The following is a 21,613-nucleotide window of genomic DNA, read 5'->3' as shown; positions in this document are numbered from 1 at the left end:
CTGCCTACAGCTAATTTCACTATGGAATTAACCTACCACTTTATCCTTCGGTGGCTTCCCTCTCAGAGGAGTGGCCCAGAAGGCAGGTGGGTTGCCTGCTTTGGTGTTGCGGAGGTTGGGCAGAGGTTCCTGCAGCAGCTTGGAACTTTGCCGAGTGTTGACCTTAGGACCCCAGGCCCACAGACAGGAATTCCCAGGTAAGAAGTTGGGCAGAGTATCCTTGATGGAGGTCAGCAGGGTTTTCCCCAGCTACACAGGGTGGAGATCACCTAGCTGGGTGTGGCACAGGCATAAATGCCCTAGGCTAAGGGGAGTCGTCTGGAGGTCAGCAATGAAGTGTGAGAGAACAGAAAAGAGACAAAGAGGAGGGAAAAAAAATTAAAAAGTAAGCCCACTGAGCGTGTGTGTGTGTTTGGGGGGGGGGAGGGAACATAGTGAAGAAATGGAAACCAAGACAACAATGTAGCTGAGTCCTGATCCCCACACTTGGAGCTGCAAGGGTTTAGTCCCTGTCCAGAGGCAGCAGCGGCAAGCTGTGCTGCGTTGAGAAAAAGCCCCTGCTGCAGCCCTCCAAGACTGTGGGGGGACAGAGAGAAGAGATGGAAACAAAAGCAACAATGTAGCTGAACCCCCATCCCTGCCCATGGAGCTGCAAGGATTTAGTCCCCCCCCCCCCCCAGAGGAGGAGGCTATGGCAGTAAGCTGTGGCTGTGTTGAGAAAAAGCCCCTGAGCAGCCCTGCAAGACTGATAGAAGAGATGGAAATAAAAGTAACAATGTAGCTGAACCCGGATCCCTGCCCCTAGGCAGGGGGGTGGGGGGCAAACTGTGGCTGTGTTGAGACCAAAGTGAGACCAAGGCCCCTACGGGCTCCAAATAGTCTTGGCTCTTCAGAGACAATGGCGCGGCCAAAGTCAAGCCCCAGCCGCCTCCACTGAGGTAAGGCAAAAGCCCCCAGCCCCTCAAAACCCCATGGGTTTGTGCCTACTTATCTTTATGATGCTCCTCCTGCCTTCCAGCTGTGTTGAATTTCCCTCTAAGCAACTCTCCTGGGCTGGATTCTGCGGAGTCCCTCTGGTATGTGTCACTCCGTGGCCATCTTCCTTTTTCTTTTTTTTTTTTTCAAATCATTTTATTGGGGGCTCTTACAACTCTCATTACAATCCATACATCAATTGTATCTGACATATTTGTACATATATTCCATAGTTCTTTTCTAGACATCTACTTTCCTTTGAGTCTTTGGGATCAGCTCCATTTTACTTCCCTCTCCCTGCCACCCCCAACCCATGTGACCCCTTGATAGATTGTAGATTGTTAATTATTTTCAAATTTCACACCAACCACTGTCTCCCTTCCCCTCTGGCTGGGAGTGTGTGGTTATATGCCATTCATTGCAATCGGTGCCCCCCTCACTCCCCACTTTCCCCCCCTTCTCCCTACCCTTTTGGCATCTCTATTACCATTCCTCTTCCTGGGTTCCATGTGTTGTGAGTTTTATCTCTTGCCTATACCTATGTACATGCTCCCGTCTAGTCTAAATTGGGAGGCAGCACTGAGGTCGTGATAGTGGGAGGTGAGGAGGCCTCCAGGGAACAGAAGTATATTGTGTTTTCCATTAGCTAATATTTTTGAAGGAGAAATAAGATAAGCAAAGACCCCACTCCCCTAGATTTTTATTTTAATGAATGTGTTTGCCCACACAGGTACCAAATTCCAAGCTCACTACCATTGAGTCAATTCTGACTCTAGCAACCCTTTAGGACAGGTTAGAACTGCCCCAATGGGTTTCCAAGTCTGTATCTCTTTAGGAGTAGAAAGCCTCTTCTTTCTCCTGTGGAGCTGCTGGTGGTCTCCAACTGCTGACCTTGAAGTTAGCAGCCCAGTGCATAATCACCATGCCACCAGAGCTCCCGCCCATACAAGTACACCCATCCAGATTCTCACACACTCTGACACTTGTGCATACATATTCACACCCAAGTACAACTTCACACTTACATATATATATTCTGTTCTCGGAGAGAAAGGAGACCCCAAGTTCAAATATAATTTATAGAGACACATTTATTAACTCCTTAACAGACCAAAGACAAATTATCCATTAGCATGAGGTCATAATGGTGTCCAAGGATTCAGAGACATGGTCACTTAAATAGGACATTTAAATAGGAGAATAAAGGAAGCAGTCACCAAATCATGATTGGTGGCTCATCAGTGTATCACAGTTGCAGGTGGGATCTCAGAGATGGGAAAGCGACCATGATTGGGAAACGTACCCTACTGCAGATTCAACAGTGAAGGTAGTTAGTTTATTGTGCCAACCTGACAGATAAAAACATGTGGGGTTAATTGAAGGGCAGAGGGATAAATGGCTCGGTAAGCCTCGCCTTTCTAGTTCTCTGGTCTTTTGCTTTCTGATAGTCAGACCAGGGTGCAGCTGCCTTAGCCAATTCCCTGCTTCAGCTTGCAAGGCTCACTTACTGCTAGACATCCCTGAGGAGGAGCCCCATGGATCTACTTGATGCAGCCCTGGGTGCTGGAGCATCCGTGTGGAGACCCCTGCCAGTACTGAGATGTTTACACGTTCCCTGTTTGGCTTTCCTCCTGCAGTTGGCATCATTGCATCTGTTTTGTGAGATGGAGGAAGACTTTGTAGATTGGTGTTGGACATATGGGTTGGACTTGTGGGCTTGGGCAGCACTGGGTTGGGATGTTTTCTTGATGCACAGTTAACCTTTATATAAAATTCTCTCATACATAAGTTTCTGTGGATTTGTTTCTCTAAAGTACCCAGACTAACACCAACAGTTTACAAGATTGGTTCAGGACCTACTCACCAAGGCAGTCAGGTCATGGCTCATGACTCTGTGAGCCCAGTACCCCAATTTCCATTAAGGGCACACCCAGGTAAGTCCCTGAGAGTCTGGCTGTCCTGTCTAGATTAGCTAAGGGAGTGGTAGTAATCTACTTTCAATCACACTCTGTTGGAGGTCAAAGCTTTTCACAATGTAGATCAGTAACCACAAAGAACTCAATGGAGGCTGAATATAAATGGAGACTCAAAACCTATTCATGGCTCCTACTGTAAATGATAGCTTTCTGCAAACCTAGTGCCCAAATTTTAAGCTTTAATAACTTCTCATACAAAAACATTCACACATCTACCACATTCATGCACATACACTCTCACACACTCATTCACACATCTATACTCACACCCTGTGAAGCAGTTCCGAAGAACTCGGAGGGGCTTCTGCCAACTATTCAGGCGGGCTCTTTTTTAAAATATTTTTTCCTCTTTACTGCTTATTCTGAGTTGACTTTTAAAAGTCCTGTAGAAAACAACAACAACAACAACAACAAAGTCCTGTAGCCAGAATACCCCAGGAAGCCTGCCATTCCCCCTCTCTCTCACCCCTCTAACACCCAAGGAGGAGACATCACTCTGGCTGGCCATTGAAACATCTACAGATGAAGCTGTTAATGGACAATCAGAACTTTCCAAAACCAAACTCACTGCCATTGAGTTGATTCCGACTCAGTAGAACTGTCCCTGTGGGTTTCCAAGGCTATAAATTTGTATGGGAGCAGAAGTCTCATCTGTCTCTCAGAGAGTTCCTAGTGGGCTCAAACTGCTGACCTTGCAGTTAGCAGCCCAACACGTAACTCAAATCCACTCTACCCCAAAGGCCCAGGGCTCAGAACTTTACAATCAGCAAAATCATGCTGATGGGCGTCTCTTTAATGTCTTGTGTTTATTAAAGCATGGTTTTGTAAATGTCAACCAATCAGAATTGTCTTCATTGTAGGTTCCTGAATCCTCTGAAGTAAAGTTCTGTAAAAGTGTCTTTTGTCCTTTGGTGATCATTTTTTCCCACAAATGCTTTCGTTTTAAGAGACTCCAGTTTGCTCCTGGACAACACACCTGCTCATAAGCACTCAAGCTGTCAGACAAGGATTGACCATTGGCCTGTGCATGAAGTGCCATGGATTTGGAAGCTGAGATTTAACCACTGAGTTGTGACACCCCTCCCTTCCCCTCCCTTTCCATTGACTTCCCAAATAGGATCCTCTGCCCCCTCCAGCACAGGCAGCTGGGGAATGCAGATGATTCAGTCCTGTCCCTCAGGGCACTCCCCATACTCACCAATTAGCACTGTGGAGAACAGTCAAGGGCAGGAAAGGTGCGCCCGGGATGCCTAGCGTGCCTGGAGGAATGCTCTTTGCAAGAAGGCTGTAGGGGCTTCTGGGAAGGCTTCTCAGAAGATGAGGTGCCCACCTTCAGAACAAGCCTGGCAGAGAAGCAGAGGGCAAGCTGCCCAGATGCAAGGACTGTAGTTTCAAAGTCATTCCAGTGTAAAAACTGGGGGAGGGGGAGGATGAAAGGAAAGGATACCAGCTAATATTCTGAGTTTTATTAATTATGAAAAAGCATTAGATTGTGTGGATCATAACCAACTGTGGATAAAATTTAGAAGAATGGCAATTCCAGAGTTCTTCTGTGTGTTCGTGCGGAACCTATACAAGGACCAAGAGGCAGTCCTTCAAACAGTCAGGAAATACTGTGTGGTTTGAAGTCAGGAGACGTGTGCTTCAGGCTTGTAGCCTTCCACTATACTCACTCAATCTGTGGGCTGAACAAATAACCCGAGAAAGCTGGACGGAAAGAAGAGGAACGGGGCACCTCGCTCTCTGTAGCAGAGAGACCCGGCTTGCTATTCCCACTTAGCGTGACACGCTGGCCTATGAACTGCAGTCAGCTCAGTGGCCATGAGTTGGATTTTTGGTTTTATATGCAGATGACACAACCTTGCTTCCTGAAGTCAAGGAAGACTTGAAGTACTTGCTGGTGAAGATCAAGGTCTGTAGCCTTCAGTAGTGGTTGCAGTTCAATGTAAAGAAAACCAGACCCCTCACAAGGGGACCCAGAGAGCGCATGGTGGTGAGTGGAGAACAGATGGAGGCCGCTGAGGATTTCACGTTCCTTGGATTCATGAGCAATGTAAGCATCGCGGGAGCAGCACTCAGGAAATCACATGGCATATTCTTGCATTAATGAGATCTGCTGCACGAGAGCGCTTTAAAGTATCGTCAGTCACCTCACACTCTTTGAAAGTTGGACAATGAAGGAGGAAGCCCGGAGAAGAACGGGTGCATTTGAAGGACGGGACTGGTGTCCTTGAGATTCATGAAAGTGTTATGCAACCAGAAGGACAGACAGACCCCTCCTGGAGGAAGTACAACCAGAATGCTCCTTAGAAGTGAGGCAAGATTTTGTCTCGTGTGTTTTGGACGTGTTATCAGGAGAGTCCGGTCCCTGAAAAGAACATAATACACGGTTAAGCACAAGGTCGGCCAAAAAGAGGGAGACCCTCAACCAGGTGGAGTGACAGCGTGGCTGCAAACCTAACAACAGTTGTGAGGTGACACTGGAGAGTGCAGTGGTTTGTTCTGTTCAACACAGGACTGCTGAGTCAGAACTGACTCCAAGGCACCAAACAATGAGAGTCACGGCAGCAGTGACCATAACAAGACCAGCTGGACACTTTAACAGCTCTGAGTAGATGACCTTGCTTAGTCACCTCCACCACCCCATGGGATAAACTTCATTATTGTTTACAAATGAAGGAAACTTAATTTGAGGGCCCAGTGCTACACCACCTTAGCTGTTGCCATTTCTGCTTATCACGCATTTACGGCTTCCCTTTCTTTCCCTCTGACCCTGAAAAGTGACACAATCTAGTGTCATCCTCTCTAGACTCTCCAAAGTTCATCTAAATATTCAAGTACCTCCTTTACCCAGGCCCCACTATTCTAGCAAAGAGAAGCCTGTAGGTCCCTTGGAGACCACAGTCTCTCTCAATTCTCTCTCTCTATATATATATCTATATATCTATATATCTATCTATCTATCTATCTATCTATATATATATATATATATATATATATATATATATATATACATATGCCAAACCCACTGCTGTAGAATTAGTTCTGACTCATACTGGCCCTACGGAACAGATAGGAATTTTGGTGGGTTAAGTACTGAGTGGTTAACCTCAAAGCTGCTACTTCAAACCCAGCAGCCACTCCTTGAGAGAAAGATGCGGTAGTTAGTTCTGTAAAGATTTACAGTTTCAGACACTGTATAAGGAAGTTCTGCTCTGTCCCGTAGGTTACTATGAGTCAGAGTGGACTCACTGGCAGTGGGCTGTGTTCTGAGACCACGTGGAACTGCTTCGTTGGGTTTCCAAGACTGGAAAGCTTTAGGAAGCAACTGCTTTGTCTTTCAACTGCACAGCTGCTGCTGGCTTCAAACGGCCAACTTCGTGCCCAGCGGCCCCACCCTGAAACCACTGTGCCCCCAGGACTCTTCAAAGCCTATTACCTGTGCCCGTAAATTCCTTACAGAGTTCTGGAAGCCCGGGCGCTGTGAACTCCCCTGGAGCAGAGACCAGACCTTGGGCATCACCGCATCCCAGTGTCCTGCTCTGGACTTGGCCAGAGCACACACCTGGTCAAGGCTTGGGGAATAGACTGATGAAGCCTGGGCTTGGGCTGAGGCCATAGCATGGCAATCCTCAGGCTGTTTGCTCCATAGCTGGTGTTTTCAACTAGTTGCTAACTTTTTTCAAATTGGGGGGTGCACCCAAAATCTCTTTGGAAACTAACCCGGTTGGGCAACCAGATCCATATGGCTGTGTTGCTCTGGTGGGGAAGCTGAATGTTAGCTGCCCTCCGTGGAGGGTGTATCACTCCAGGCCAACATAGAGCCCCGCCCCTGGTGCATTTCAGCTCTCTGCCAGCCTGATCCTAGACTTCAAGTATTTTCTAGGTCACCCCTAGGAACATCAGTTGTCATTCTTGTTTCGAGAGCATGCGGAGATGCTTGCCCCTATGCTAGATGCTCCTACAGTCTAGGATTTCCTGAAACTTTGGGTTGATTTATCTGTTTTCCCCCTTTTGTGAGGTGTCCTGATGGGGTAGTGGGTTGGTTCCACGTTGGGCTGTTAACCACAAGGTCATCAGTATGAACCCACCCGCCACTGCATGGGAGAAAGATGAAGCTTTCTATTCCCATAAAGGGTTCCAGTTTTAGAAACCCTCAGAGGCAGTTTTAACTTCTCCTATAGGATCGCTGAGAGTCGGAATCCAGTACATTTATTTTTCCCTCTTTTGTCAGCTGTCACCTCTTGCTACTATCAATGAGGCCACGTCTCTTTTGCCTGATTTGTCCCTAATGAGGTTGAGCCTGCAAGAGTGAGACAGACAGGGAGGGGTCCCTTCAGGCCCTGCTTGATGAATGGCTTCCTACACTTTATTTTAGAAAGAAGGGCAAAAATAGGAAGGGGAAGAGAAAGGGAGGAAATAGGCAGGGTGGAAGCCTGACCCTGCTGACTCAATTTCCTGTGCTTTCCTTCAGAGAGAGAGAATACAGAGAAGGCTGGAGTGCTAGGGGAACTGCCACCCCCATGGCCACCCCCTCCCAGGTCTTGGGGGAAAGAGTCACGGGGAGAGTTGTAGCTCAGAATTTGAGTGGATGGGTGCTGAGGTGGGAACACAGGCCGGGGTGCTGTGCACACAGGGGAATGAGTCTGTGTAGATGAGGCACCTAACCTCAGGACTGCGATGAGCAAGAGTGTGTGTGGAGCAGGCGAGTGAGAGCGTCTCAGACCCGGTATGAGATTGTGTCCACGGGTGTGTGCAATGAGAATGGGAGGTCAGCAGATTGAGCCACATAGACAGGAACTGACGAAGTAGAAAGCACAAAAACTTTCAGACCTTTCCGAGGAGATTCAAATCAGAAAACCTCTGGGAAGTATGACCAGCTGGACAGACAGACAAGCCCAGAGAAGGGCTGGAGAAAGGTTTTTCTGAGAGTCGTCATCAAGCATGGGCTAGGAGCTCAGGGCTTTGGGAGGACAGTGCTTTCCACACACAGTTGCTTCTTCAGTTTGGATGGTAGCTTCACATCGTGGCCTTCCTCCTCCTCCTCCTCCTCCTCCTCCATGTGGCTATTCATAATCAACTTGTGTAAGATCTCTCTCCAAGCTAGAGTTGCACCTCAGTCCTTGGCTCAGCACTAGAAAATTCACGGCAAAGCCTGGCTCGTGATCCAAGTGAGTTTAATGATAGTTAAAAGAAGTTTCAGGTTTTATGCGGCACCCGTAGGATTCCTCCCGTCCATGCAGCCTGGCAGAGACTGCTCGGCGTCATGCAAAGATCTCTCTCCCAAGTTCTCCTCCCAAGTCCTGTCTCAAGTTCTTTCTCAAGTTCTTTCCCTAGTTTCTCTTCTCTCCCCCTGGCTCCTGCCTTTTCAAGGATTCCAGGGGGAGGCGTGGTGGACGACCCCAGATCTACCCCATTGGCTGGATTGAATTCACCTGGCCCAGGTGGGCCGATCCAGATTTAACGCCCACCCATGCCCACCGCAGGAAAACCTAGGCCTTTGAGCATGTGCAGTGCGCTGCCCTTTGTTCTCGTGCTTGGCTCTCTTGGGCATGCGTCAGTGGACATCCCATCTCTGCCTATCTGCCTAACACTTGTTCATTTGTTCATTTATTTCAACTATTTATGAAGGAGCTACTTTGGTCTAGGCTAGGATCGTAGGAGTGATCAAAGCCCGTATCTTGGAGGAATTCAGGTCCCAGGTGGGGAGATAAATATAATGTCACGTGGTGCTATCAAGAAAAATAAAAAGATGAGAGTGGCCTGCCTGGCAGAGACGAAGCCTTCTCTTGTGGTTTTCTCTGCGCCAAGTAGGTGAGCATTCAACTCTCTAGGGAGAGGAGAGACATCCCCAGGTAACAGGCTGGGTGGGCAAGTCAGGCAGGTTGTCCCCTTGAAATGCCTCCTGGGACATGGTAGTCGACTCTTTTCTAGAGTATGTGTAGTCTGGCCACTCGTTTCTTGATAAGGATTTATGATGACGATTGGCCTCAGTGTAGCAATCTTATCATCGTTCCTCCCCCTTTCTGCTCGGTATCGTCAAAGGGGGGTGAGAAAGGAAGTTGAGGCGCGGCAAGCGCGCCCACAGCTGCGGGCAGGATGGCCCCTGGAGCTCCGCAGAAGGACAAAAACCACAGTTTGTATTGATATGGAATCAGACAATCTTCTACACAGGAGGACAAGAAAAGAAAGAAAGAAAGAAAGAAAGAAAGAAAGCAAGCAGTCCTCTACCGTTGAAGCGCCAACAAAGGACAAAGCGTTGTAGAGGAAGCGACGCAGATCTTGGTGGGTGACACTGGTGATACTGGGGAGGACCCCGGCTCATCTTTTGGGAAGTCGCAACCTCTGGATGACTGCTCACCCGCTTTGTACGATGCGACAAACGAAACAAAAGAACCTAAGAGAGAAGACCTCCACATATTTATATTCTGGCCTCCTGGAAAGAGGAATGTACAGGTATTAAACATGAGTGGCAAGCAAATGGCTTGGATGATATTAAGGGTCACTCGACCCTTGGAGAGAGGTTGGAGGCAAGGTAGTAGTTTAACTTGAAGGGAACCCTTCTACAACGACAGGCACGTGCCAGCTGGATCGTAAGGGGCTTTCATTTCTCCAGGCCACTGGAATAGTATTAGGGTTCTTGGATTTATTTTAAAATCTCCCCTGCCCCACTGGGTCCTTTCAACACATGAATGAAGGAGATATCATTGATTTGAGCATCCTATCAGTGATCTCCATTAAACTGGTAATACGGTTACTTTTACGTAGAACCCAAGAAATGCCTCTCTATCATACTTTAGCCCAAACAACCGGCTATCTGCCTCCCCTCCAGCAAGCACCACAATGAATTCGATTGTCTGCGTGAATAGCAGGGGTTCTCCACCTTCCTCTTGCCGAAACCCTTTCATACAGTTCCTCAGGTGGTAGCGACCCTCCAACCATAAAATTATTTTCATTGCTACTTCATCACTGTCATTTTGCTACTCTTATGAATCGGGGAACCCGTATGAAAGGGTCATTCGACCCCCCAAAGGGGTCATGACCCACAGGTTGAGAACCGCTGCTGTAAAGCGAAAGCTAATTGAATCCCTTGAAAGTGTTATCCACTGGTCCGAGGGTAAAGTTTACTCAGTATTCTTTATAGGTGCACTTGGTATAGTTCTGCGAAGCTCCAGCATTCTTACTCCTTGAAAAACGTACTTTTGCGATATGGCAGCAGAGATAAAACACTGCATTGAACGCTCTTTTTTGTAATGCGTTTAACTCTCCAGCCCAGTTAAGTTGCATCTGTATCCTCAACTTCTCCTACCACCCCAGAGCTCATTCCTGTGACCTGCACGGCATAGCTTTGTAAAAGAACAGCTGTCGATGTCGTCTTGTTTTCCATGGAGTGTACACTACAGAGTGAGTGAAGAAGTTCCATGTTTAGCATGTGCTGTTGCAACATGAGAGACTTTCGAGGATCAGTTGCGATGACAATTTCTGTATAAAAGAGCCTGCAATGGAATATTGGTTTTGAGTTCAGACTCCCCACCTGACAAAAATGGCCACATTGCATTAAAAATTGTGGCATGTTACAGAAATAAAAAATAAGGAAGGAAGGAAGCTGGCATCACCTGAGGGGTTGCTTTGCCAGAAATGTCCACATTTAATGCCTCCTAATTAAACCAGAGCAAGGATGTCACTTTGAAGACTAATGGGCCCTGGCTCGGCCATGGCCTTTTTAATTGCCTCAAAAACATGTGAGGACAGGGGAGCTGATATCAAGGAGTTCAAGAAGGAAGAAAAGTCTTTTAAACTGAGGGTGGTAGCAACTGTACAATTCCTTGTGATGTGATTGAACTACGGAACGGTGTAATGTTTGTATTCACTCCTAATAAAATGGTTTTGGTGGGGGGGGAGGGGAGGATAAAACACCTGACTCCAGACAAGGAAGACCAAAGAAGAAGCAAACCGTTTGAACGATGATGCTGGTGAAGAATCTTGGCAGAAGACTGAAATCTGTCCTGGGAGAACGTATTCCTTAAAAGTGAGGATGGAAGACGCCGTCTCGTGCACGTGTCATTGGACAGACAGATGGTCCCAGGAAAAGGACATCCTGTTCGGAGAGAAAGAGGAAGACTCACAATGCGATGGGCTGACACAGTGGCTGTGACCGTGGGATCCAACATTCCAACCGTGAGGACGCCACAGGACTGGGTGTTGTTTCATTCTGCTGGGCAGGGGCGAGGGGGGGTCTCTAGGAGGCAGACCAATGCCAATGGCTCCTAGCAGCAGCAGCAGCAGCAGCAACAACAATTAAACCCTGAAGAGCTCCGGGAGTGTATTGAGAGGCTAACCACCAGTCGCTCTGAGAGACAAAGGTGGGACTTTCTGCCCCTGTAAAGATTTCTTCTCGGACACGCAAGAGGACAGTTCTACTCTGTCTTAATCAGAATTGATTTCCATGGCAGCAAGTTTGCTTTGGGTTTAGAATTACATGAGAACTGTTTATTGAGAATCATTTATCAAGCACTGTTTCTTTAAGCCCTCTCTGTACAGCAGGGACATGAACGATAGTCTGCCTAATCCAAACAATTCCTTGTAAGCCCAGGATTATTGATTTTATTTAATCGAGGTGGAAATATGTCACCAAGAAAATTCAAGTCAAAAAAAAAAAAAAAGAAAATTCAAGTCAGGCTCCAAAGAGTATTCAAACCTAGGTGTATTGACTTCAACCAGGATCTCCAATTGGTGGGAGTGCCAATTAGCGGGAGTGTCAATTAGCCAACTCTTTTTGGAGGGCAGTTTGGCAATATCATTATTAAAAATGTAATGACTCATTGTGTTAGTCTGGGTAAACTAGGGAAACTCAGATATACAAGAGAGAGTTTTATATAAAGGGTAAGTATACATTAAGAAAGCATCCCAACCCAGTGCTGCCCAAGCCTGTAAGTCCAACGTTAGCCCATATGTCCGACACCAATGTACAAATTCCTTCTCCATCTCACAAAACACACACAATGATGCATGTTCACACAGTGAACATGTAAGCATCTCAGCACTGGCAATGGGTCTCCACACGGCTGCTCCAGCACCCAGGGCTGCATCTGGGTAGGTTCATGTGGCTTCTCTTCAGGATTGTCTTGCAGGAAGTGAGCCTTGCCAGCTGAAGCAGAGAACTGGCTAAGGCAGCTGTACCCTGGTCCGAACATCAGAAAGCAAGAGACCCGAGAACTAGAAAGGCGAGGCTCTCCAAGCCATTTATCTCCCTGCCCTTCAATTAACCCCACATATGTTTATAGGCCAGGTTGGCACAATAAACTTTAACTATCTCACTCATCAAGTTCAGGACTACAACCTGTCCTAGGAAACACTTCCCTGTGCACAGAAAAAGTCGTGTATGATGATATTTACTTCAGCATTGTTTGTAAAGGGGGAAAGTTGTGAAGAACCTAAATATCCACCCAGAAGGGAATGAATTACAGGGGTCCCTGGGTGGCTCACACAGTTAAGCATTTGACTACTAGCTGAAAGACTAGTGACTCCAATCCATCCAGATTTGCCTCGCAAGACAAGCCTGATGACTGGCTGCCTTGACATTCCTATGGAGCATCGTCCTGTTTGGCACACATTACGTCACCACGAGGCACAAGCAGCAAACTGCAGCAGGGACAAAATTCAAGAAACCCTCGGATTTAGAAAGGGAGAAAGGAGGTGCTTTCTACTTCTGTAAAGAGTTATAGTCTCGGAAACTCTCAGGGGGTAGTTCTACCCTGCCCTATATGGTCACTATGAGTCTTCATGGACTTGATGGCAGTGAACTTGGTGTTTTGATTTCTCCAAGTGTAGCGGTTAAGAGTGTGGAGCTCATGGGGGCAAATGAAGGGGGAGGAAGAGAGAGTGGAGCACTTCCTGGCCCACCAAGCCTTGAGGATGATATCCCTGCTCAGAGCAGCCAATGCAGAGAGAGGACCATGGCCGGCCCCAATACAAGACACGATATCCTTCATTGACTCATAGCCCTATAGGGGAAAATACTGGAGACACAGTGTGGGAATTGCACCCAATCTGACCTCACCACACTGAGGCAAAACACTAAGGGCCTGAAACAGAACAGTAAGGGAGCAGAGCAATGAAGTCCCGAGAGAGTACCAAAAATAGACTTCGGGGCACCCCATCAGACTTGACCAGAAAACTCTCCTAAAGGTCAACAAACAGACCTTGAACTATTTACAGGCTTTTTTTTTTTTGTCATTGGTTTGTTGTTATTGTTGGTGGTGGTTTGGTTTGTTGCTTTGTTTTGCTCTGTCTTGTTTTTGTGCATATTATTATCTCTGCAGGTCTATCTAGGTAAAATAGGTGGGATAAACAATCTGGGACCGAAGGTTCCGAAGAGACATGGAAGAGAGGGATGTAGGGGAAAGGACATAGTGTTAAAAAACCCAGGGACAAGGGAGCAACGAGGGATCCAAAATCAGTGGCAAGGAGGGTATAAGAGGCCTGGTAGAGCTTGATCAAGGGCAATGCCACTGAGAGGAATTACTGAAACCCAAATGAAGACTGAGCATGATAGTGGGACAAGAGGAAAGTAAAAGGAAATAGAGGAAAGAACTAGGAGGCAAAGGGCATTTATAGAGGTCTAAATACAGGCATGTACATATGTAAATATATTTATATATGATGTAGGAAAACAGATCTATGTGGATATTTATAGGTTTAGTATTAAGGTAGCAGATGGACATTAGACCTCCATTCAAGTACTCCCTCAATGCAAGAACACTTTGTTCTATTAAATTGGCATGCCTTAATGCTCACCTTCCCAATTGCTGAAGACAAAGTGGGGGCATAAGCAAATGTGATGAAGAAAGCTGATGGTGCCCGGCTATCAAAGGATATAGCATCTGGGGTCTTAAAGCCTTGAAGATAAACAAGTCACCATCTAGCTGAGAAGCAATAAACCCCACATGTAAGAAGCACACCAGCCTGTGTGATCGCAAGGTATTGGTGGGATCAGATATCATGCATCAAAGAACAAAAAATATATTATTGTGAATGAGGGGGATTGCGGAGTGGGAACCCAAAGCACATCTGTAGGCAACTGGACATCCCCTTACAGAAGGGTTTCAGGGAGGGTCTTGCACCAGTCAGGGTGCAGTGTAGCAAAGATGAAACATACAACTTTCCTCTAGTTCCTAAATACTTACTCCCTCCCCCCACCCCATCCCCACCACTATCATGATCCCAATTCTACCTTACAAATCTGGCTGGACCAGAGGATGTACACTGGTACATATAGGAACTGGAAATACAGGGAATCCTGGACAGATGAACACCTCAGGACCAGTGGTGAGAGTGGCAATACCTGGAGGGTGGAGGGAAGATGGGTTGGAAAGAGGGAACAGATTACAAGGATCTACATATAATCCCCTCCCTGGCGGACAGGCAACAGAAAAGTGGGTGAAGGGAGATGTCAGACAGTGTAAGACATTATAAAATAATAATAATTTATAAATTATCAAGGGTTCATGGGGGGGAGAGGGAAAATGAGGAGCTGATACCAAGGGTTCAAGTAGAAAGCAAATGATTAGAGAATGATGATGGCAACAAATATACAAATGTGCTTGACACAGTGGATGGATGGTTGGATGGATTGTGATAAGAGTTGTATGAGCCCCCAATAAAATGGTTTAGAAAAACAAAACCGAAAAAAAGAGTGTGGGCTCTCTGTGAAAACCCACATTTACTGGTTTGAAACATTCACACTCCCCAGGCCTCCCTTTCTTCTTATTTGAAATGGACAAAATGCGAGGACACAGCCTGGGGGTTAAGATGAGATATCTGTAAAGCAAGTGGGACGAGGGCTGGCACCTAATAGGCACTAGGGGCACTTACGTGACATCCACACTGTGGAATGTGGCGCAGCCTAGAAGAGAGCCAGCCACTATGTGCTGACACAGAGGAGAAATCTCTTAAGTTTTGGGGCTAAGGAAAGCTTGTGACAGAAGGGCATGACCCCCCCCCCTTGGAAAGGCAAAGGGTCTAATTGTACTTGCATATGCCACAAATGCAGAAAAACGAGTTTGACAGGATACACACCACCTTTCTGATCCTGTCCTTTCCGGGCAAACAATGTGAAGAGGAGAGTTTGCTTCTGACCCTGGGCTCTGCCATTTCCTAGCTGTCTGATCGAAAACCCATCTGCCTTGTGACCATTGAGTGATTGCCGATTCAGGGGGACATGGCGCACTAGGGGGCTTCAAAAAATTGTGGGAAAATTCCATGAGTAGATCAGGGAACTTTCTCATAACATATTTGGAAACCCTTTCATGTGATCGAGGTAAACTGCTCCATCGAGTTTTCTTGGTGACAATCTCTGTAGAAGCAGGTGCCCAGACCTTTCTTCCAGGGCACCAGTGAGTGAGCTGGAACCAGTCGGTGGTTATATCATCGTTCCATGCCTCAGTTTCCCTGTGTGTAAAATGGAACTGCACTCGTGACTGCCTGACACATGGTTTTAAGAATGAAATGAGTGAGCCTAGTAAAGCACTCCGAAGAGTGTCTACACTTTTACATTTCTTCTCATTCTTCTGTGTCCTTTCACCAAGTAACTTCTCTGTCTCAGCCCCAAGTTGGGATCAGCCTCCCCCTCACAATTCCTTCAGAGGAAAAATGGAAAAATGCGTGAAGAGTTGCACTGGAGACTCAGGGTTCAGACAATGACTCAGGCTAAGGACAACGATGGGGGTGGAAAGCAGTGGGCCTGGAGCCTCTTACTGCCCACAAGACGCAGGCCCCAAGGACAGGGCCTTATTCTTTGATTTCATCCGATCTAAGACCCCATTGTTGTGATTTGCCCCCATTATTTTCCACAATATTATATAATTAAAAATACTGTCATTAGTTTATGACTTGTTATCAACTGTTAAAGACATCTTAATTTTAAGGATGTACAACTACATCTCAATGTGTCACAGAATCACTAAAATCTGGGTTTCTAAGCAGATTTATGGTGCTCTTCTCCCAACTTAAAAAAAATCCCACTAAGCTGTTTATAAAAAAAAAAAAGTATAAGGGGGTACGGTTTTCTGGATGAGATGACTTTGAAGTATTTGGTGGGTGGGGGGTGGGAGGGGATCAAATGTCATTTCTCATTTCTTTTGTTCCTCTTTATGGGCTGAGTCAATCTGTTGGATGACCCAGGCCTGCCCTGGGTAAGGGGGTGTGGGGTGGAGGCCACACAACTGAGTCCTTTGAGCTTCTCCTCTGCCCTGAGGGCAGCAGTGGCTGGACAGGGGCCCGGCTTTATGGGGGAACAATGGTGCCAGCCATCTGCGGGTGATGCAAAGCTGAACAGCATGGCCTGGTCTGGCCAGGGCCCAGACAAGTGACCCTTGCACCTGAGGCATCCACTGTGGATGGGCAAAGGTCTGAGTGAGCCAGGGTAAGTGGCATGAGTACCTTCACAGGATTCCCCATGACCGACTGTGTGCATGGGATCATAGGATCTCCCAGCCGGAGGATCTCAGGAACCAGGGAATCCAACTCTCCTACTGTACAGACGAGAAAACGAGGGCTCCCAAAGGGAGCTGGGACTTGCCAGGGCCCACATGAATCTGGGGAAACTGAGTCAGAACCCAGGTTTCTTTTGGTCAACAAGTAGTCTCACGTGATTCCTAGTCTAAGGTGACCAGATTATAACATTGGTAAAGCAGGACACTATTGATAAAACTCATATCCTGGCGAAATAGCCACATGGCAGCTGAAAACCGTATACCCTAGCTTGTCGTGCATTCTTTCCAAAAATCGGGGCTTTTTAAAAACGCTGCGGGACGCGGGACAAATTGTTAAAAATTGGGACTGTCCTGCCAAAAGCAGGATGTCTGGTCACCTTATCCTAGTGTGACTTTTAAAAAGCAAGCCTGGGTTATGCTGCTTTGACAAAATATTTACTTGACACATCAGATAAAGTATCTGACTCACCTGATCAATGGCATGGAAAGCTCAGGACCTCAAGTATGAGTATCTCCAGGACAAGAAAGGCCTACAATTACCTGCCCCTAGTCCTTCAAGCCAGTATTTACTGTGGCCTATTTACTGTAGTCCTTCAAGCCAGTATTTACTGTGCTTAGGGAGAAAGACAGGGCTTTCTACTCCTACAAAGAGCCACAGCCTCTGAAATCCACAGAGGGAGTTCTACCCTGTCCTATAGAGACACTATGAGTCAACATTGACTCAATGGCAGTGTGTGGAAAAGTGGGTGAAGTGTAAGATAAGAAGATAATAATTTGTAAGTTATTAAGGGTTCATAAGGGAGGGGGAATGGGGAGGGAGGGGAAGGGAAAAAAAGAAAATGAGCTGTTTCCAGGAACCCAAGCAGAAAGCGAATTTTGAGAATGATGAGGGCAACAAATGCATAAGTGTGCTTTACACAATTGATGTATGATTGGATTGTGATAAGAGTTGTATGAGCCCCAATAAAATGATTTTTTAAAATGGCAGTGTGTGTGTTATGCAGTGACTGCTTGGATTCAGAGCATGCTTCTGACACTTTCTAGCTATCTGGTGGGGTTGTGGGTTTCATATTGGACTACTAACCAGAAGATCAGCAGGCAGTTCAAATCTACCTGTTGTTCGGCAGGAGGAGTTGAGGTTTTCTGTTTCCATCAAGACTGACAGTCTTGGACACCCAATGGGGCAGCTCTACTCTTCCCTACATGTTCACTAGGAATCAGAATCAACTGGACGGCAGTGGGTTGGGCAGCCTTGGTAATTAGATTGCCACTGTGATTGCCAGCCTATGAATGATTCTTGCCTCCTGGTATTTACAACCTTGTATGATCCCTTTCCACAGTGAGTAAGGCTGACCTGTGTAACCACTAGGATATTGCAGAAATGATAGTGTGTGACATCTGAGGCCAGGTCATGAAGGACGTCTCAGCTTCTGCTTTGTTGCCTTGGACTATTTGCTCTGGGCAAAGCTACTTGCTCTGTTGTCAGGACCCCCAGGAGAGCCCTACATGAAAAATCACAGACCTCTTGCCAACAATAAGATGATTTACCAGCCATGGGCATCAGCCACTTTGGAACTGGACTCTCCAGTCATCATTGAGCCTTCAGATGACTGCTGCCTAGGTTGCTATTTTGACTGAAGTCTCCTAAGATGCCCTAAGACAGAACCACCAGTTCACATGCTCCAGAATTTCTGACCCACAGATAATTCATGAGATAATGTTTATTGTTTTAAGCGGTTAGCTTTTGGGGTAATTTGTTATGTAACTAATACAAATACAGTTCCTCTTGGCCTCCTTTGATCTTTAAAATGAGGTACCTGTTTCATAGAGCTATTGTGAGAATCCAATAAAGTGATTGGCACTTACAGAGGGTTTGACCTTTAGAGAATACTCAGTGGGAGGGAGTCAACGTTGTTTACTACATGGTCTCTACTCACAGGAAATGCTGAGTTCTGGGTGAGGCAAGGTCAGGAGACAGAATGTGGAAGAACAGCCAGTTTCTTCTTAATTTTCTCGACATTTCAGCTCTATAATTGTGTATTCCTTCCCAAGATAGAATCTCTGCGGGGAACCTGGATGGCCTCACCTGTGAAGGGAAGGTTGGCCTCTTGATTACCCATCAGGCATTCCTCTTGGACGTCTTAATCTCTGGAGCTTATCAAGGAGCTCTTGCTGTTATTCTAGGAGCTCAATAAACAGAGTTAACTTTATCTCGGTGTTTTACCAGGGATGTTCCCTGACCCCTGGATGTTTTCCAGCTAAGGACTGAGCTCTGCTCCTTAATCTGCCTCTGAGAAGCGGGTTAAAAAATTAACTCTGCTATTAGTTTGCCCTAGTCACTCAACTCCATCTCCAAATCTGCCGGTAGAGATAATGAGCTTTTCTGGGGGAAGATAATGAAGAGGATGAGATATGGGTGCTTTGTTGAATGGAAAAAATAAACTGTAAATGCCCCCCCCCCCCAGCCCTAGACTGTCAGGTGCTGCCCAACTCTCTGCCCTAGGAGACTCCTCCCACAGCTGGAGCCACTTCCTCTGACACACAGGCTCCACTCTGAACTTGAGATGAGCTTTGTTTTCCAACCAGGGGTTTTACAGATATTTAATCTCTTTAATCATGACTCAACTGCAAGTTGAAGATGTGCCCTAGGGCAGTGGTTCTCAACCTTCCTAATGCCTCGACCCTTTAATACAGTTCATGTTGTGCTGACCACCCCCCCAACCATAAAATTATTTTTGTTGCTATTTCATAACTGTAATGTTGCCACTGTTATGAATTGGGTGACACCTGTGAAAGGGTCCTTCGATCTCCAAAAGGGCTGCCACCCACAGGTTGAGGGACACTTCCCTCAGGCCTTCTTCCTGGGCCAAGCACAGTTTTCAAATCACATTCCAGAATACTAGTTCTTAAACTTGGATGCCTATTGGAATCAACCTGAGAAGTTTGACATAAATGTTGATGCCTGGGCACCACTTACACAGATTTGGATTTTCTGGGATGTGGCCTAGACATTAAGATTTGTTAAAGTCTCTTTGATTTACTCCCCTTGAGTAAAAGAGATTGAATTTACCATCCCATAAATAATAATAATAATTATTAATAATAATAGACAGACAAATGCATGTGTGGAATTATTTTCAAGACATTGCATATCAGGCAAAAAATGATAATGATTTCTAACAAATGAGATGTGTCTTAGTTATCTAAAGCCACTAGAGTGGAAATACCACAAGTGAATGGTTTTAATAAACAAGTTTACTCTCTGACAGTTTAGGAGGCTGGAAGTCTGAATTCAGGGTGCGGGCTCTGGTAGAAGGGCTCTAAAAGAAGGTCTTTGTTGCCTTTCAACATCTATGAGTCTGGGGTTCCTAGAATCTCCATGTGTCTGGCCATCAATTTCCCATCGCTCCCTCCTGAGTCTAGGAAGTTCTCATCATACAGATCCTGAGTCCAAAGGACATAATCCTCTGGCTCTTCTTTGCTGGTAGTAGTAGCCTCTCTCTCTTCTTGCATTTCTTGTAAGACACAAGATGGTTTAGGCTACACCCCAGGTGTAGTAATCTTATATCAGTTTAAGATTATAACTTGAATAAAGGGCTTTCATTCCACCCTAACCCTTTCTAATTAGCATAACAAAGATTCCCTAATATTCATTAACATAACTCAATCCTACCCCATTAATGCATAGAGGTCAGGATTTACAACATCACAACTGGAGAATAACTACATCAGATCACATTATGAGAGATGATTACATCATTACATAATGGCCAAACTGCATTATCACATAACTTCCAAACACAGACCCATGATATTTATGGTGAACATAATTTAGCCTATGACAATGTGAAATCTTCAATTGTCCAAAATTACTGTCCGAAGATCATTTTCAGTTTATTGTGCATGGATGGAGAATCCAGGTAGAGCCTAACAGATTCCCTGAGTTAGAGAGAGAGGGCCAAGAGTTTGTGGAGACCAATGCGACTAGATTTCACAGGAGAGCATTCCAAAGAGAAGAGAGCTGCAGTGAGAAAAAACTGGAGTTCTTAAGAGGATTCCCTTCAAGTGACCAGCTGAACATTCCGAAACATATTCATGTGACGCAAATACCCCAAACTAGGAAAATACTACCAAGTAAGCTTAGAAGTAAGGGTCAGTGCTTACCTTATACAAGGCTAAAAATAATGCATGTTCCACCAGACGAAGACACTTCATGACTGATGAAGTATTGGGTAGAGTACACAGAAGATATTACCAAAATAGTAGGGGGAAATTAGTCCTAGTTTGAACACTGCTCTGGTCCCACTTAATCTTAAAAGCAAGACTCAAAAGGATCACCGTCTTCCCAGGTGAGAAGAAAGAATAACGGGTGCCGTGTTTGATCACTGACTCCCAAGACTGACTGCCATGAGTCAGCATTGACTTGATGGCATAAGTTTGTTTGTTTGGGTGACAGTGAGTTTTGGTTTGACAAATTCCCAAAGGGCATGCCACTTTGTTGTAAGCCTCAACCTGAAGGCTTAGCTCTAGTTTTATGGGTAAGCAAACCCAGCTCACCCAATTAAGTGCCCATAGGCAACCTACTCCACAAATCAGCTCTCTGCCCCAAAGCACTCAGCCTTCCTTGCTCTGTGGGCTGGGAAGCCCACCATTCTGTCTCATGCTCTGGCTCCTGGTTCTGTTATCACTACTTCTCTCGTGTCAAAGCTGTCTTCTGGGACAAGGAGGTTCAACACACAAGTAGCTTGGAGTGCTTGGAGTCCAGAGGGCACGAACCACTTCTAGCTCGGCAGTGAAATTTCTCATCTTGCTTCTGAGATGGCTGATTTTATACCCAGCAGGATATAAATTAATTCACTCACAATTACTAATGAAGGCACTCACAATTAATCCTTTAGCAATCACTGAAAGCCTCATTTTATAATCCAATCAGTATCTCCCTTTTAGTCATTTCCTAGAACCTTGTGTAGGTCTGGGTAGACCAGAGAAACAAACTCACAGACACTCATATGTGAATAAGAACGAGGTTTATATACAAGAGCAATTGAATATTGGGAAAAACATCCCAGCCCAATCCAGATCAAGTCCATAAGTCTGATATTAGTCCATATGTCCAATACCAATCTACAAAGTCCTCTTCAGGCTCACGAAATACATGCAATGATGCCT

At 46.0% G+C, this 21,613-nt stretch overlaps 1 pseudogene; it reads left to right on the top strand.

Annotated features, from left to right (window-relative positions):
• The first annotated feature begins 8,863 nt into the window (after positions 1–8,863).
• Positions 8,864–21,613, top strand: part of LOC142422595 (cofilin-2 pseudogene) — a 34,546-nt pseudogene continuing 21,796 nt past the window's right edge.

Source organism: Tenrec ecaudatus, chromosome 12 (genome assembly GCF_050624435.1).
Source record: "Tenrec ecaudatus isolate mTenEca1 chromosome 12, mTenEca1.hap1, whole genome shotgun sequence".
Taxonomy (NCBI): Eukaryota; Metazoa; Chordata; class Mammalia; order Afrosoricida; family Tenrecidae; genus Tenrec; species Tenrec ecaudatus.
This window is presented reverse-complemented; position numbering and strand designations above follow the sequence as displayed.